At 38.5% G+C, this 15,317-nt stretch overlaps 1 long non-coding RNA gene across 1 annotated transcript in view; it reads left to right on the top strand.

The window, feature by feature from the left end:
* The window catches only part of LOC118143000 (uncharacterized), a 90,666-nt gene that overhangs the window by 58,147 nt on the left and 17,202 nt on the right, over window positions 1-15,317 (top strand). Inside the window, exons 4-5 of the long non-coding RNA XR_008473000.2 lie at window positions 2,281-2,349; window positions 2,913-3,087. This is a non-coding gene — a long non-coding RNA (uncharacterized LOC118143000). The remainder of the gene's footprint in view (window positions 1-2,280; window positions 2,350-2,912; window positions 3,088-15,317) is intronic.

Raw genomic sequence — 15,317 nt, 5'->3', positions numbered from 1 at the left:
GTTTAAAAGAGAAGCAGAGCATAAAAGTTTGGAAAATTTGCAGCCTAACCTTGTGGTAGAAAAAAAACCATTTTCTGGGGAGAAATTCAAGCCATTTGCAGAAATATGTATAAGTAACAAGAAGCTGAATGGTAATCAGCAAGACAATGGGGAAAATTTCTCCAGGGCATGTCACAGATCTTCACAGCAGCCCCTCCCATCACAGACCTGGAGGCCTAAGGGTGAAAAATGATTTCATGGGCCAGGTACAGCCTCAGGATTTGGTGCCCTGCATCCCAGCTACTCCAGCTCTAGATATGGCTAAAAAGCACCAATGTATAACATGAGCTGTTGCTTCATAGGATGCAACCCCCAAACCTGGCAGCTTCCACATATTCCTGGTCTTAAAGGAGCACAGAAGGTAAGAATTGTGGTTTGAGAATCACCACCAAGATCTCAGAGGATATGTGGAAATGCCTGGATGTCCAGGCAGAAGTCAGCTTCAGTGGTGGAGCACTCATGCAGAACCTCTGCTATGGTAGAGCAGAGAGGAAATGTGGATTTGGAGCTACCACACAGAGTCCCCACTGGGACACTGCCTAGTGGAGCTGTAAAAAGATGGCTGCCATCCTCCTGACCCCAGAATGGTAGATCCACTGACAGCTTGCACTGTGCACCTGGAAAAGTTGCAGGCACACAACCAGTAAAAGTAGTTATAGGGGCTTTACCCTGCAGAGCCACTGGTGCAGAGCTGCTCAAGCCCATGGGAGCCCTTGCATCAATGTTCCCTGGATGTGAGACGTGGAGTCTAAGGAGATTTTGGAGCTTTAAGATTTAATGGCTGCCCTGTTAGGTTTTGGACTTGTATGGGGGTCTGTAGCTTTCTTGTTTTGGTCAATTTCTCCCTTTTTGAGTTGAAGCTTTTACCCAATGCCTATACCCCCACTGTATCTTGGAAGTAATTAACTTGTTTTTGATTTTACATCATAGGCAGAAGGGAATTGTCTCAGATGAGACTTCAGACATGTACTTTTCAGTTAATGCAGCAATTAGTTAAGACTTTTGAGGGGCTGTTGGGAAGGCATGTTTGGCTTTTCAATGTGAAAAGGATATAAGATTTGGGAGAGACCAGGGCAGATTGATATCATTTGGATCTGTGTCACCCAAATGTCATGTCAAATTGTAATCCCCATGTGTCAGGGGAGGGACGTAGAGGGAAGTGATTGGATCATGGGAGCAGACTTCCCTGGTGCTGTTCTTGTGATTGTAAGTTCTCATGAGATCTGTTGGTTTAAAAGTGTAGCACCTCCCACCTCACTCTCTTTCTCCTGCTGCCATGTTAGATATGTCTTACTTTTTCTTTGCCTTCCACCACTATTTTAAGTTTCCTGAGAACTCCCAAGCCATGTGGAAGTATGAGTCAATTAAACCTTTTTTTTTCTTTAATTACCCCATCTCAGGTAATTCTTTATAGCATTATGAAAATGAGCTAATATAGTGGGGGGACCAGCTGAATAAAGGATTGAAAGCAATATGAGCATTATTTTATTTTTTATTGCCAGCAAAAGAATGTCTGGACTCAACCAAATGTTTTCTTTACTATTATCGTTACTTACCAGAGCACATCTAGGAGATTGTAATATGCTAAGTATGGTTAATGTCCAATTGGGAGTAGAGGTGTTTTGTGACACATATTAGATTATGAGCCCCTCTATTACCCTCTCTTCTTCTAATATCATCTCATTAGTTTTTTTTGTTCACTTAGCTTTTGTTTTCTTTTAAATCCTTAAGGCTGTAGACACTATGCCAGGGCTGAGTATAAAAAGGCATGCGAGATCCATATAATTCTAATCCAAATAAAGAAAGATATATTTTTAGCTCTGAAGAGAAAAAGTGGACAGGAGATCTCACTAGTTCTTTTCAGCTCTTCAAGTCCAAATTAGTTTCCCTATTTTAATTCTGTGTGTTAAGCCTGGTCTCTATCTAAAGCTTTTAGCAGAATTATACTATTTAATGAACATGATATGTCTTCTAATAGCTGTGCCACTTACTGGCAGCAGTGGGAGATATGGACTATTATTTCCAGCTTCAGAAAAGTTTCATCAATAATTACATCCATGTACAATACCTCAATATTCTGAATATAAATAGTTTTCTAGTCAACACTGTAGATTTTCTAGTAACACAACTGAAAGTGGATATCTTTCAGTCATTGTTTAAAACACAAATCTCTGCTATGAGTTTCAGCAGCTAGAAGTAATACCAATCAAAAAGAAATGTGGATATTTCTCTCCTGTCCAGCTTAAAATGATCAGTTCTGAGATTTATCAACAAAAGAGTTCATTGGAGGAAAATTACTTTTCTTGAAAGGTGAGCATACATTGTGAACTAAGAATTGTTTGTAAGTGTTCTTTGGAGAAATTAGCTGTTTAATTTGACTTTTTGATCAGTCATTTTACAGTTCCCATTTAACAATATTCATGCTATAAAATAGAGTAAAAGTTGAAGTCTTAGTTTCAGAAAAGTATTGAAAATATTGAAAATTCTTTTACAAAGAATGATAAAAATGGACTCTAGCCTTATTTCTATATTCATCTGACTATTCATTATCTCTTAAACCCATTAAGGTATATGGCTGGTAGGATGTCTAAATTGTGTATATATCTTTTCATTTCAATGATATTTTACCATAAAAACATGTGTAATAGTTTGAATTTCAGTTGGAAATAGCATTTCTTTGAAAAGTTTGGAAGGACATTATTAAACATGTTAATAGGATGTTTCTAAGATTAAACAAGTTGCAAGAATAAACACCTCAACTCTAGTAAATTCCTTATGGGCACTCAGTTATTTAAGACCAAATTAATAATTTTGATTTAAAAAGAATGTAATAAAGCATTTGTTTGTTTGTCTGTTTTTTATTTTTTTTTAAGAAAGAAAGAAAGAAAAAGGAATGAAGAAGAGGAAAAAGGAAGAGGAGGAGGGAGAGAGAACGGGAGTGTTGCTTAATTGCCCAGGCTAGAATGCAGTCTAAAAATGGGTATTGAAAACCTCCCTTATACCATCAATCATGCTTAATAATGGCCAACCAATATTTCATTTAAACCTGTGAGTAGGTGTGATGTGGTACTGATAAGAGTGCGTATCTTGTGTGTTTAAAGTAGAGAGTTCTATAAATGTTTATTAAGTTTACTTGTTCCAGATCTGAGTTCAAGTCCAGGATATCCTTATTAATTTTCTGTCTCATTGATGTATCTAATATTGATGTTGAATTCTCCCACTACTACTACTGTGCGGGAGTCCAAGTCTCTTTACAAGTCTTATGTATCCTGTATTGGGTGGGTACACATCCAGGATCGTCAGCTCTTCTTGTTACATTGATCCTTTTACCATTATGTCCTCTTTTGATCTTTGTTGCTTTAAAATCCATTGTATTAAAGCATTTTTTCATGACTTTATAAACAAATTTATGATGCACATGAGCTCTCTGGTATCTTTTCTTGTAAGAATATTAATCCTGTCAGGGACCTACTCTTTTGACCTCATTTAAAAGTTAATTTCCTCCTTTATAGGAAATATTCGTATACAGTTTTTAAGTAATAAATTTTGCAAATAACCAAAGATTTTTGTTATCTTCCATGAGTCATATCAACATTCATCAAGCACTGGTTATAAGAAAGACACTTATTGAGATTCAGTGGAAAGTAGTTGAATAAGATTTTAACTACCTAACCAGAAAAGAACATCTTCTAAACATTAAAATACCAACTAAATAAATCCAAAGGTGATAGGTGCTTACTGATATCAAACAAAAGATAAAGTGGGCCGGGCGCGGTGGTTCAAGCCTGTAATCCCAGCACTTTGGGAGGCCGAGGCAGGTGGATCACGAGGTCAAGAGATGGAGACCATCCCGGTCAACATGGTGAAACCCCGTCTCTACTAAAAATACGAAAAATTAGCTGGGCATGGTGGCACGTGCCTGTAATCCCGGCTACTCCGGAGGCTGAGGCAGGAGAATTGCCTGAACCCAGGAGGCGGAGGTTGCGGTGAGCCGAGATCGCGCCATCGCACTCCAGCCTGGGTAACAAGAGCAAAACTCCGTCTCAAAAAAAAAAAAAAAAAAAGATAAAGTGAGGGTAGATATTTAAAAAAAATACAGTCACATTTTTTAGATGAATTCTAAAGAAATCAGGATATCTATCATATAAAGTGTGGCTTTATAATTTCTTTTAAAAAAGCATACTACTTGATATATTTGACACAAATCAAGTAAATACATACTTGTAAGTTCTTATGAAGGTGAAACTTTCATTAAAATTCTGGTAGACCATGTTATATTCCATGACTTAAAATGTATCTCCAGACCCAGTTGATTTTTGCCTGTGATGTGTCTTTGGGTTTTGTTCACTAATGTTTATTCTCTCTACCAACTGGGGTATTGCAATAGTCTTCTCTTGAGTTTTCCCATCCCTCACACAACACGTCAGGAAAAACTATATGCAATTAGTGCTTAAACTGTGATCTTTGAATTAGAAAAGCCTGAGTTTATATTCTGGATCTATCATTAGTTAGCTCTGTGACATCAGGTAAATTATGGAATATCTACAAATGGAGGGTTAAGTATATTGCATATGTCATATAATTATGAATATTAAATGCCATGATGCAAGTTGAGTGCTTCCTGCATGGCATGTAATAATCAATGATTTATTACCTATCATTACTATATCATATGAAAACGAGACTGTAATAAGCACATTTCAGTAAAAGAGCAACATAGTCAGTTCTGTGCCTTGGAATATCTGATCGCAGTATCCTAAATAGATTGGTTTGAAGAGGCCTAGTTATAATCCCAGTAATTAAGCTTTATGCAAAAGATAATTATCTTATCTAGGGCAGCAGTAACAAAGCACCCCAGGCTGGGTGGCCTAAGTGGCAGACATTGATTTTCTCATAATTCTGGAGCCTGGGAGTCTGAGATCAAAATGCCAACGTGGTTAGTTTCTGGTGTGCAGGCAGCCACAATATCCCTGTGTGTTCACATGGTCTCTTGTTTTGTGTGCACACGGTGGAGGAGGAAAGAGGTAACTTTGATTACCTCCTATAGGCCCCATCTCCAAATATAATTACACTGGGGGTTAGAGTTTCAACATAGGAATTTTGGGGGAACACAGTTCAGTTCATAGTATTAATGAAGGCCTAGTATAGGATACCAACCATGGGAATGTCATGAAAGGATCAATGGAATTTGTGAGTCAGTTCTGTTAAAGATGGAGAGAATTTGACATCTATTTGGCAAAGGTAAAGACAGCCATAGAATCTAGAAAGTGACCTCCAGATTCTCACAAAGGTGACTAGAGGAAAGCAACACAGTAACAAACAGTAACAAATATTAAAAAGGGAAAGAAGCAAATGAAAAATGAAAAGATGTAAAAAGGTGATGATGACAGTTGTAGTTTTCCAGAAGTCAGTTGAAAATTCAGTCATTAATTCTTGTATGCATTGATCCCTAACCATAAGCATTCTACTGGGACCTTGCAAATGAACTGTGAGTAAGAGAGAGTTCTGTCCTTGAGGACATCCTAGTCTGGTGAAATGTTGGACTAGAACTCAGTGAGAAGACCAATGCTAGAGCTTAGGGACTCATACACATTAAGGTATTAGTAAAAATTATATGCTTGGCAATGAACAAAGTATCAGGATGAAATATGGGAGAAGACTTTGTTTAACTATTTTAAATGTTACTGATCCACAGTAAGTTTTGCTGCATAAAAAGCGCATGTGTATATACCTTATTTTAAAAATAAACTATTTTTGTCAAAAGGATTCTAAATAACTGTATTTAGAGGTCAATGTAGAGATTTCACCCTTAGCAAAATAAAACAAAAATCCACAGTTCTCATTAACATTTTTTCATAAAGGGTGGTGCTAAGTTTCATACACTACAGGAAGGTTGTATATTGTATGACTATTAAATATCTGGTTAAACAATAATAAAATAAATATTCTGCCACCACTTCTTACACGCAGCTTATATGTTCTTTGTCTTTCACCAATAAGATGAAATTCACCAAACTATTGCCACATACATGAAACAAAATAAAGCTCCCCAGTGTGATCTCAGAAAATCTTGATTAGTACTTTGTGCAAAGTGGCATTCAAAGCAGTTAATAGGCTCTTTTGGTTTTACTTAGCTTTCCAATAAAAATTCTTTGTGACCCTGGGTTTAAAAGGGAGGTAAACTGGAATTTTACAGCAAAGGGCAGAGAGAGCTCAGGGAGAGCAGGTCATAACTTTGTTTAAAATGAACTTGTCAATGGGAAGAGGAGGGGGCCAGTTTATACAGCTGCAATAGACACTGTGAGAAAGTCTCTAGCAACGTAATAAATGTACTGTCTTTATACCCAGTTTAGTGAAAGTTGGAATATAGTTTAAAAACATTCCTTTTATCTTTCTCTTCTTCCTAAAATGAATCAATTTATGGAAGAAAATAGTAACACATCTATTCACATATCTGTGAGAATTTTCTCTTTTGGTCATGCAGGAAAAACAGACAATCTTTCTTGTTATCCGCTTCATACACACAATAAAAAGAGAAGATATTAGACATATGTTGTTTTGCTCAATGCTTTATAACTTAGGAATTTTGACAGTTTAATGATTTTATTAATGACTTCATTTTGTACCAACTTAAAAATTTATGATTTTCATTTCAATAGATTCTGTGAAAACCAAAGAATATTGTTAACAGGAAATTTAAGCAAATCCTTTAGGAAAATTAAAATTTTTTCCAATTACAAAGTGTCTCAGTACTGTGCATGTGTGTGTGTGTGTGTGTGTGTGTAATTCATATAAAAGGATTTAGTGATAATTTAAAATGCATACATTCTACACTAAAAGATACAAGATTATATTACTTTGAATACTGTAGATCTGTGCTGACCAGTACTGTAAACTGCTAGTCATATGTGGTGATTTAAGTTGAAACACCATATTTAAATTAAAATTTAGGCCCTCCATTGCACTAGCTACATTTCATGCTCACACTACCTATACATATCTAGTGGCTACTATACAGGACAACAGAATTTATGAAATATTTACATCATCACAAAGACTTATATTAAATAGTGCTATTGATTGTATAAATTTTGTCTTAGACAAAGCCCTACCTTCCATCTGCTGACTGCCTAATAGGGAGAGCTGAGATTAACCAATTAACTAAAATACTTATGAAAAACTTAAAGACAGAGTAGGTGCTAGATTTCTAGTAGAAAAATGAGAAAGGTAAGTTTTTTGTTCTTTCTGTGTTCACAATTCTCAAAATTAAGTAGTTCAAAACATCTGAGTCTTTTAGGAATGTTTCTTCCTTAGAACTCATTATGACATGTTAATTTTAATCTTGTTAAACTATGGGTTTGTGGATAGGATTCTACATAGCCACATTAGTCTGTTAAGAGTATTCCTCTAAACATAAAAAAAACCCACAAGTATCCAGATAATTATCAAGCTACAATTATTTAATAGATCTTGTACTCTGTTTCCAAACTGTTACACAAAATTTATTTATAAGCCATATATAAAACTAAGAAGGAAGATAAAATGAGTCACACCTTGTGATGAGCAGAGCACTCTACACTCCATATACTGTTTGTTTTAACACTGAGAATTGGATGACTATAGAATTCCAAATAATTGAGGACAGAGGAGTTGCTGTGAAGACTCCAACTGAGTAGACAGAAGAAATGTTAACACGTTGCAACATAACTATCCGCAGTCCCAAATTTGACAGCAGTAGACAGATTCACCTGGCATATAACAAGACAACATCAGGTGGCTCTGTTTGAGGTAAGCTTCCATGCAGTCAGAGAGATGAAGAGACTAAGCCACAGAATGTGACGAGTCTTAAATATGAGTGTCTGGCTAAGCTTCTATATGTTGGCACAAGGATTATCTGAAACACCCGAGGATTTTAGTTCCACCTTTATATATGCATCATGATATTGTCAGTGACATTTAGAGACAACTTAGGAACACTTGAAAGGGAGTGCACTTAATTAATGGTTTGATAAAATCATTTTCCTTGTCCTTTAATTATGGTTATTTTATAGATTGTGGAAATAATGTGGAACTTTATAAAGGGTCACAATCAAGTTTTCATTCTACTCAGTTGCTCCTTTTTATTTGATCCAGAGTCCATGTATAAATAAAATTTGCATGATTATTGGAATCTCTGCGATGATTCCAGACATGCTCTACCCACTGAGACCTATTAACCATTCATGAATGCTCTGTGCTGTTTACACCTCCAGGCACTTACTTACAGGGCATTTCTGGAATGTCATTCACCCACTCAATATTTTTTATTCCTCCTTCATAAAAAACTCAGGAGTCAACTCCTCTTTCATTTGTATGTTCCAAAAATGCTTAGTGGGTGCTTACTGTATTCCAGGCACATTTCTAGGCTTGGGGAAACAGCAGTGAAAATAAGAAAGAATGAAATCCTTGCCCTTATGAAGCTTAATGTCTCTGGAAGAGGCAATAAAATACAAAATAAATAAATGCTGTTAAAGCCAAGGCTGTGTTAGTTACATGAAGAAAAGTAATACAGGATATAGAATATGAGTGGGTTATCTTAGGCAGACCGAGATGCATGTGTATCTGTGGAGGGGACACTTTGGGAAATTTCTCAGTGGAATGAGAGAGTGAGCTATAGGACCGCCATGAGCAGAGCATGCCTGGCAGATGGAACAGCAAAACTTAAGCCTCCAAGTTAGCACAAAAACACAAAAGTAGTAAAAGGTAGCTGTGAAGAGGACAGAAATGAGAGTTGAGTTTAGAGTGAGCCAGAAGCCAGAGGAAGAGGGTACTGGAGGGCCATTGTATTGAGTTTAACTTTGCGTGACCAGAAAGTGTTGCAAAGTTTGAAATGTGAAGTCACAAGATCTGTTTTAAGATTACTTGACTGCCTAGGTGGGGCTAGATTAAAGGGTTGGGAAGAGAAGCTCAACATCGGTTGGAAGGTCATTGAAGTGGGTAGGTGAAAAATGACGAAAGCTTAAACTAAAGTGAGAGCAGTAGATATTGTAAAAACTGGACAAATTCAAAACAAATTTTAAAGATCTAGGCTATAGTATTTGCTGATATGTTGAACATGAGCATGAGGGGAAAAAAAAAGCAAAAAAAAAAATCTCTTAGATTTTTGGCCTGAGAAACCAGGTGAATGCAGCCAATTAAGATAGGAGAAGTTGAATGGGTGTGGTAATGGGAGTGAGGGGTCATATATTAAAGGTTCTTTTAGTTATGAAAAGTTTCAGAAGCCTACTAAGCATCCAGGAGAAAATGTCAAGTTGATAGTTGAACACATGCATTTGGAGGTTGAGAGTCATCAATGTATTGATGGCCTTGAGAAGCCAAGGAGTCAGTTGAGGACCTAGAAGGAGAATATTGAGAAGAGGGGAAGTTCAAGGAGTAAATCACTGGGCCCTAACTCATATGGAAATTGGCAAGAAAAGGAGCTGATGCAGAAGAAATCACTTCCACCACTGACCTACCCCTAAAATAGGTCTATCATAGTAGCTAACCACATTGCACTGTGTTTATTTTACTCTTATTACTCACAGCTACCTAATAGATTTCTTAATTATTTATTTTTGTATCAAAAATGTCCCTCCCTGAGTTTAACACATAATGGCACTCAAAATATATGTGGAATTAATAGATACTTGAATAAATTATTTGTAAGTGGCCTAGATAATTTTGAAATATTATTATGGAAAAACTATAAATGGTACAAGGCAACACTTAAATGTACTAGTATTCTTGGAAAACAATGATAATGTATTCTTCTGTAAATCAGATATTTTGTTTCTTTTCTCTAAATTTCCTCTATTTGCTATAGACATCTCAACTATCTTTCAATTTGCTTTTACTTTCATTCTATGTTTATTATTTATTTATATTCTCTTACTAATAATTTTTTTGAGACTAAGCTCCTTTTCCATCAACTTTCTTTCTATTATTGAATGTGATATAAATTAATCCATTCCAAATAAAGGTCAGTTTCCACTAAGGACTTGCAATCACAGTCCATTGGTTCAGTGAGTTATACTTTATGGTATACACCACATATACGACTAAACACTGCAGATATAGAGTCTACAGGCTGTCTGGTATCACACCTATTCCTGCAGGCAGGTATCTGCAGATGATTGGCTTCAGGTGTTTGCCTGCAGGAGCTTATTAAAAGTCAATGCAATGAGGCCATTTTCCCTAACAGAAGACATTAACCTGCAGGAAACTTGTAGGCACAGGTGTATTTTGGGACAATAACAGTACACTTCTTAAATGTATATATAATATTATACATTAATCATGAATAGTAGGTCAACAAAGTGAAGAATGCTCAATAAAATAGGTGGAAGAGGAGGAGGGGACTCAAGATGGCGCTGTGAGAACAACCCAGGATTGGAGCCCGCATTGAATTCGCAAACGGTGAGTCAGTGCTGCATTTCCAGACTGATCTTTGTTGCCCACAGAACGGGGAAACTCCCAAGTATAAAAAGACATGGGACGCCAGGCAGTAGGTCTGCCTGGCGAAGCCGGCAGCCGGGGCGGCGGCGGCCGGCCCTACCCAGCAATCCCCACAGGGCGCGCTTGTCCGGGTGCCTTGTTGAACCGGCAACCTGAGACTTGAGAGGGCTGGACTTGAGACTGAACGAGACTTGCACAGTAGCCCAGCCCAGGGGATTGCAGGGACAGATCGGTTGGGATACCCAGTGGGACGAACAAAACCGCGATTTCAAACTATCCCGGGCAGACGGTCCAAGACGCTCTGTGGGGGAGGGGCGTCCACCACTACGGAGGCAACCTGCCCCAACTGATATACACGCCCACTGCTGAGGCAGCCAGCCGTTGCCGAGGCAACCCGTCCCTACTGAGATATACGCCCACTGCTGACGCAGCCTGCCGTTGCTGAGGCAACACGCTACAATGAAGAGACTCCGCCGCAGGGCGTGGCGGAGACCACAGCAGAGCCAGCAGGAACAGCGCGAATCACACAACAGCAGGGCGGAGCCTAGGCAGCCAAACAGTGGCTAGTCTGCCTTCAAGCTGGGCAGGACACCTGATCGGACATCCAAAAATAAAGCCCAAACCCCTCAACACAGAGCATTTGAGAAAAAAAAAGGGTTGTTTAATGAGCTGTGTTGCAGCAGAATCAAACATAGCAGCCTAACAGCCCTGAATGAACAACAGAGTGCACAGCTCAGCAATTAAACCCCTATAAAGTACAAACTGTCTCCTCAAGCAGCTCCCTGATCCCTCTATACCCAAAAGACTGTCATTAGGCAGGCATCATCCTGGGACAAAGAGAGCAGAAAAAGAAACTGGTAGCATCCCTCGCTGTGCCACGGCTACTAGAGGTGCACCCCAGACAAGCAGGGTCTGGAGCAGACCTCAACAGTCGTACAGCGAAGGGGCTAGACTGGTAGAAGGAAAACCAAGCAACAGAAATACTTCATCATCAACATTCTGGGTGTCCACTCAGAGACCCAAACGAAAAGTCAGCAACTACGCAGACGACCAGCGGAAAAATCCACAAAGATGGGAAGAAACCAGCGCAAAAAGGAGGAAAACACCCGAAACCAGAACACATCGCCTCCTAGAAAGGACCAAAACTCCTCACCAGCAAGGGAACAAAGCTGGACGGAGAATGACTGTGACGAAATGACGGAATTAGACTTCAGAAGATGGATAATGAGAAACTTTTGTGAGCTAAAAGATCATGTATTAAATCAATGCAAAGAAACTAAGAACCTTGAAAAAAGATTTGAAAAAAGATTCGAGGAAATGATAACAAGAATGGATACCTTAGAGAGGAATATGAATGAATTAAAGGAGCTGAAAAACACAATACGAGAACTTCGAGAAGCAAACGCAAGTTCCAATAGCCGAATTGACCAAGCAGAAGAAAGAATATCTGAAGTCGAAGACCAACTCAATGAAATAAAACGAGAAACCAAGATCAGAGAAAAAAGCGCAAAAAGGAATGAACAAAGTCTCCAAGAAATGTGGGACTATGTGAAAAGACCTAACCTACGTTTGATAGGTGTACCAGAAGGGGACGAAGAGAATGAATCCAAGCTGGAAAATACTCTTCAGGACATCATCCAGGAAAATTTCCCCCATCTAGCAAGACAAGCCAACACTCAATTGCAGGAAATACAGAGAACACCACAAAGATATTCCGCAAGAAGAGCAACCCCAAGGCACATAATCGTCAGATTCAACAGGGTTGAAATAAAGGAGAGAATACTAAGGGCAGCCAGAGAGAAAGGTCGGGTCACCCACAAAGGGAAGCCCATCAGACTCACAGCAGATCTCTCGGCAGAAACACTACAAGCCAGAAGAGAGTGGGGGCCAATATTCAACATTCTTAAAGAAAAGAACTTTCAACCCAGAATTTCATATCCAGCCAAACTGAGCTTCAGAAGTGAAGGAAGAATAAAATCCTTTGCGAACAAGCAAGTACTCAGAGATTTTGTCACCACCAGGCCTGCTTTACAAGAGCTCCTAAAAGAGGCACTACACATAGAAAGGATCAATCAGTACCAGCAATTCCAAAATCACACTGAATGCTAAAGAGCTTCAACATAATGAAGAATCTACAACAACTAACAGGCAAAACAGCCACTTAGAATCAAAATGGCAGTATCAAATTCACACATAACAATATTAACCCTAAATGTAAATGGACTAAATGCACCAATCAAAAGACACAGACTGGCAAATTGGATAAAAATCCAAAACCCATCAGTGTGCTGTATCCAGGAAACCCATCTCACATGCAAGGATACACAAAGGCTCAAAATAAAGGGATGGAGGAAGATTTACCAAGCTAATGGAAAGCAAAAAAATGCAGGAGTTGCAATTCTCATCTCTGATAAAATAGACTTTAAAGCAACAAAGATCAAAAGAGACAAAGAAGGCCATTACATAATGGTAAAAGGATCGATACAACAAGAAGAGCTAACGATCCTAAACATATATGGACCCAACACAGGAGCACCCAGATACATAAGGCAAGTTCTTAATGACTTACAGAAGGACTTAGACTCCCACACAATAATAGTGGGAGACTTTAACACTCCACTGTCAATACTAGACAGATCAACCAGACAGAAAATCAACAAGGATACCCAGGGCTTGAACTCAGACCTGGAGCAAGCAAACCTGGTGGACATTTACAGAACTCTCCACCCCAAATCCACAGAGTACACATTCTTCTCAGCACCACATCACACCTACTCTAAAATTGACCACATAATTGGAAGTAAAGCACTGCTCAACAAATGCAAAACAACTGAAATCATAACAAACAGCCTCTCAGACCATAGTGCAATCAAGTTAGAACTCAGAATTCAGAAACCGACCCAGAACCGCACAGCTTCATGGAAACTGAACAACTGGCTCTTGAATGTTGACTGGGTAAACAACGAAATGAAGGCAGAAATAAAGAAGTTCTTCGAAACCAATGAGAATGAAGACACAACGTGCCAGAACCTCTGGGACACATTTAAAGCAGTCTCTAGAGGAAAGTATATAGCAATAAGTGCCCATATGAGGAGAATGGAGAGATCCAAAATTGACACCCTATCGTCAAAATTGAAAGAGCTAGAGGAGCAAGATCAAAAAAACTCAAAACCCAGCAGAAGACAAGAAATTACTAAGATCAGAGCTGAGCTGAAGGAGATTGAGACACGAAAAACCCTTCAAAAAATCAATAAATCCAAGAGCTGGTTTTTTGAAAAGATCAACAAAATAGACAGACCACTAGCCAGATTGATTAAAAATAAAAGAGAGAACAACCAAATAGATGCAATAAAAAATGATAAAGGGGAAATCACCACAGATTCCACAGAAATTCAAACCATCATCAGAGAATATTACAAACAACTCTATGCGCATAAACTAGTAAACCTGGAAGAAATGGATAAATTCCTGGACTCCTGTGTCCTCCCAAGCCTAAACCAGGAGGAAGCTGAAACTCTGAATAGACCAATAACAAGGTCTGAAGTTGAGGCAGCAATTAAGAGCCTACCTCACAAAAAAAGCCCAGGTCCAGATGGGTTCACAGCCGAATTCTACCAGACACACAAGGAGGAGCTGGTACCATTCCTTCTAAATCTATTTCAAACAATCCAAAAAGAGGGAATCCTTCCCAAATCATTTTATGAGACCAACATCATCCTGATACCAAAACCCGGCAGAGACCCAACGAGAAAAGAAAACTTCAGGCCAATATCCATGATGAACATAGATGCAAAAATCTTCAATAAAATATTGGCAAGCCGATTACAACAGCAAATCAAAAAACTTATTCATCATGATCAAGTAGGATTCATCCCGGGGATGCAAGGCTGGTTCAACATACGCAAGTCTATCAACGTAATTCACCACATAAACAGAACCAAAAACAAAAACCACATGATTATCTCAATTGACGCAGAGAAGGCATTTGACAAAATTCAACAGCCCTTTATGCTAAAAACCCTCAATAAACTCGGTATCGATGGAACGTATCTCAAAGTAATAAAAGCTATTTATGACAAACCAACAGCCAATATCATACTGAATGGGCAAAAACTGGAAGCATTCCCTTTGAAATCTGGTACTAGACAAGGATGCCCTCTCTCACCACTCCTATTCAATATAGTACTGGAAGTTCTAGCCAGAGCAATCAGGCAAGAAAAAGAAATAAAGGGTATTCAAATAGGAAAGGTGGAAGCCAAATTGTCTCTATTTGCAGACGACATGATAGTATACCTAGAAGACCCCATCGCCTCAGCCCAAAAACTCCTGAAACTGATAAACAACTTCAGCAAAGTCTCAGGATATAAAATCAATGTGCAAAAATCACAAGCATTCGTCTACACCAATAACAGACTTAAAGAAAGCCAAATCAAGAGCGAACTGCCATTCGCAATTGCTACAAAAAGAATAAAATACCTTGGAATACAACTCACAAGGAACATAAGGGACCTCTTCAAGGAGAACTACAAACCACTGCTCAACGAAATCAGAGAGGACACAAACAGATGGAGAAACATTCCATGTTCATGGTTAGGAAGAATTAATATTGTGAAAATGGCTATACTGCCCAAAGTAATTTACAGAATCAATGCTATCCCCATCAAGCTACCATTGACTTTCTTCACAGAACTGGAAAAAACCACCATGAACTTCATATGGAACCAAAAGAGAGCCCGCATAGCCAAGTCAATTCTAAGCAAAAAGAACACAGCGGGGGGCATCACACTACCGGATTTCAAACTATA

Source organism: Callithrix jacchus, chromosome 7, assembly GCF_049354715.1.
Source record: "Callithrix jacchus isolate 240 chromosome 7, calJac240_pri, whole genome shotgun sequence".
NCBI lineage: Eukaryota > Metazoa > Chordata > Mammalia > Primates > Cebidae > Callithrix > Callithrix jacchus.
Note: the sequence above shows the minus strand (reverse complement) of the source record. Positions and strands in the feature narration are given on the sequence as shown.